General features: G+C 34.1%; 1 pseudogene; it reads right to left on the bottom strand.

Moving 5' to 3' along the window:
- The window catches only part of LOC101984061, a 7,285-nt pseudogene extending 3,716 nt beyond the window's left edge, over positions 1-3,569 (bottom strand).
- Positions 3,570-3,873: the final 304 nt, after the last annotated feature.

Raw genomic sequence — 3,873 nt, 5'->3', positions numbered from 1 at the left:
TCCTCTTCACTATCTATGTAAAGCAGACTAGAGTTTTTGGCGTTGCAGGACACCAAACTGTCAGTCCAATTTTTTTTCTCCCCACTAATGTAATAACAGCTGTGGGAATACGACATCCACTCCTTTGGACAAGAACTACAAGGCTGTGCTGAAGAAAGATTATTATCTAGAAGCAACAGGAATTTAATAATGAAAGTTAATTTATGTTTGCATATTTTTGAGCATCCATGTATAAACTATACCTATGAACTCCAGATGCTTGTCCTTAGAAAACAAAATGCAGACTCAAACATACTCAAGTGTAGTAGCAACCTCTGGCCCATAGTTTTATATCCGATCATTCTCCTCCTATAAATACATCATTATCTTGGTCTGGCTTAAGTTAAACACAAAATATGTTGTGTACAAGCATCAGAACTTTGACAAGCAAAGTGTACCTTTTGGACTTTTGTTCAGGGAAGATTGTATCTGCTCCTTTGGTTCAGTATCTTCAGGGTTAAAGTAATTCTTATTAAATTACTTAGTAAAGTAAAATGGTGAAGAAAGATTTTTGTCAATCATCAGAACATTGACAAGCAAAGTGTACGTTTCTAACTTGTAATTAGGAATGGGTGGGTTTGCTCCTTTAGTTTAGTGTTTGTAGGGTTAATGTAATTATTATTATATTTGACATTTAAAGTTATTATATCAATTTTAATCCCTTAGTTTAAAATTTATGTGCTATTTGAATTAGAACAACACAGAATACTATTGTAATGTCTATGATCTGAGTAATATGGTAAAAGCTTTGGAAAGAGTTATTTCAATATATTTCTAAATTTTAGCATTTTTACAGGACAACCCATAGGGTGACAAAAACACTTTCAAAACTAGTTTATTTCTCAATTCAATATTCTATAGCATGTTGTTAAATTGTAAAATCATAATTTATATATTTTAAAGCAAACATTATAATGCTCCTCTTCTTTTTAACTTTGGCAAAATTAGAAAAATAATTTCAAATTTAATCCACATATGTACTTGAAATTAAAAGCATTTTCCTCACTAGGAAGAATCAATGAAAGACATGTCATCATTAAAGAAGAAACCTCCTTTATAATTTCTCAAAAGCATGCTTACATGGAAAGGCAATTCTGGTCATTATCACCAAGGTAACCAATAAAGCAAACCAGACAATGCCCAGGATCACAGCGATGAGCTTCTCTGGAGGTGATAAAATTTCTGCAGAGGTAGAAAATGGATACAGGTGTTCACAGCATTTATACAGAAGAGAACTCAGAGAATCGGAATAATAAACACAGTCCCCTGGCCTTCCCCTATGATGCAATTGGTCTGTAGGCAATATCATTGCATTTCTAGTGAATAAAATGATCATATATTCTTGCAACTCTGAATTTAAACTGTTCAAATAATAAACATAACAGCATGGGTCAGTTTAGGGGTTTCTTTCCTTCCAGTAAGCAGCCTATTCCTGTCTGCAAGCCAGTCAGTCACCAACCCAGAACAGTAACACTGAAAGCCCATTCAATGCCTTACTTTTGCAGTGGCTGTGCCTGCTATTCTTGAGATGTTTCTGGGAAGCATTATGACGACTGAGCTCCATCAGCTGATTTCCTGCGGGGTTACTGAAATGGAGCTGTGAGTGCACCTGGGTTTCATTTGCTGCTTCCCTGGGTCCTGAGTCATGTGTTCAGTTCTGAGCAGATGACTCATGAATCATGTCTACTGCCCTATGAGGAGCTATGGTCATTCTACTTAAGAAGACATCCTGATGCAGTCACAAAGGAGGAGCCCAGACAACTGTAGTTTTTGTACAAATGAAACATCTAATTTTACCTTGGGCCTTGAGTTCATGTCTTACAGCTTAAAAACATACTACAAATTTGACAAGTTAGTACAAATAGGGAAACTGGAAAAAAAAAAAACAAATTAGTGAGACGAAAAGATTCACTAATTAATGGTAATATTATACATTGAATTTAGTTTCCGTATGTCCTCAAACTCACCCAACATATGTCCCCAAAGTCATGAGACATAATATCTTTTTTGAAACAGAATAATTATTTAAATCTTGTCATGTAAGAACAGTAACAAACTTGTGGCAATTGATTACAAATGATGTAATGCCTTCATGAAAAGGCCCAATGCTATAGCAGAATATATTATGTATCAATTTTATATTGTTTGAATTTAATAAGAAATGAAAATATAATGATCTAAATTAGTTAATACAAACATTGTTATATTTAATTGTTTATATTATCTTATTTTGGATCGATATTTTATATGAATTTAATAAGATGAACCATTTGCTTTTAAGTTAACATATATTTAGTAATGGAAGGGCTTTGAGAAATTGTGAAAATAATAAAAGGTATTGTAAATATTGGAAAAGATTTTATGTCAGAATAAACATGTATAAATTAAACAATATTTGTGACATTTCAAAATTATTTTTTTCGAAGGATATTTTAGTATTTATTTTATGTGATACAATAATTTGTTATTGATTTATGGCTAATCTTTTAAGCTAACAAAGGCATAAAATAAAGACACTATATATCCAAATATTGTTAGTTCATACTTACTCGCAGAACATGTGGTTATTAAAATCAGCCATTTTATCAGATTGCTGATTCAGTTATAAGAAGATTTGATTTATAATTTAATCCCAAGTCCTTTAATCAGTGAGATCGAGAATTAATTCTGGCTTTGAGTAATATAATACGTGACTGGTAAACAATTATAAATATTTGGAATCTAATAATCCTGTTTCTTCATATATAGTCTAAGTTCAAGTGTGTACAAAATAAAGCATGTAAGGCAGTTAGTACCCAGCTTGGCATATCAAGCTCTCAATCTGTGCCCTCTGGCATAAATCAATATATTGTTACCCAAAGATACCCAGAGGAAAAATGACAACACTTAAAATCAATACTTCGTCATCAGGTCTCCTATAGCTGTAGGTTTAATTATATTGATAAGGAAATACAAACACATATATGTGGCTAACTCTCCACAGACAGCAAGGACAGAACTTTGAGACAGTCCTCCAATGTGTTCCATGAGCTGGATTTCCCTGAGGGACTTAAAGGCACTCATGCTCCAGTTTGATTCCCTGCTTAGAACTGTGGCTCAGTGGCTCTACATGGAGCATTTCAGAGTCCCCTGAACTGAATGGGCTGCTGAAGACAAAGAAGCAGTGAAAAGATCCCTCTCTGGTCAGGCCTCCTGCATCTAGGTGGGTGAGGAGCTCACAGGAGGCCTCTGGGGGCCGAATAACAAAAGTTGGAAGTCAGTGTCAGAACCCAGGACATCTGTGACAGTGAACTAAGCAGGCTGCCACAAGAGGCTCAGGGTGAGTCAGTTGTGGAGAAGTAGATTTCTCACTAATGTGTCTCTGAAGGCTGAACAGGAAATTCTCATACCCGACTGATTTTGAAATCAGTTTTTCTCATCACACCCTTACAATGTAGGTCATTTTGTCTTATTGAACGGACATAGTGGTCAACTGAGTGTGTCATTTTCCGAACCTTACAAGAATTGCTTTGTGTTCTAAAAAGGTGAGAGAGGATTAATCACCAAGGTTCCTCTTTCAAGAGATTTTTAGATAAGTTTTCTTTTTTACTGAAAAATATTTTTATACAATATATTCTGATTGCAATTTCTCCTCCCTCTACCTCTTCCAGTTCTTACACACCTCCTTTCCCATCTGAATTCAAACCCTATTTTTCTCTTATTGAAAACAAACAGGCATCTAAGGAATAATACTAAAATAAATAAGCATAATACATAAATCAAAAGAAAACAAATCATAATAAGAAAAAAATAACTGAACAAGAAAAAGAGCCAGAGAAAAAGAGTCAAAATAAA

Source organism: Microtus ochrogaster, unplaced genomic scaffold, assembly GCF_000317375.1.
Source record: "Microtus ochrogaster isolate Prairie Vole_2 unplaced genomic scaffold, MicOch1.0 UNK46, whole genome shotgun sequence".
In the NCBI taxonomy this organism is placed as follows: Eukaryota; Metazoa; Chordata; class Mammalia; order Rodentia; family Cricetidae; genus Microtus; species Microtus ochrogaster.
The sequence above is the reverse complement of the archived record's forward strand: the minus strand, read 5'-3'. Positions and strand labels throughout refer to the sequence as shown.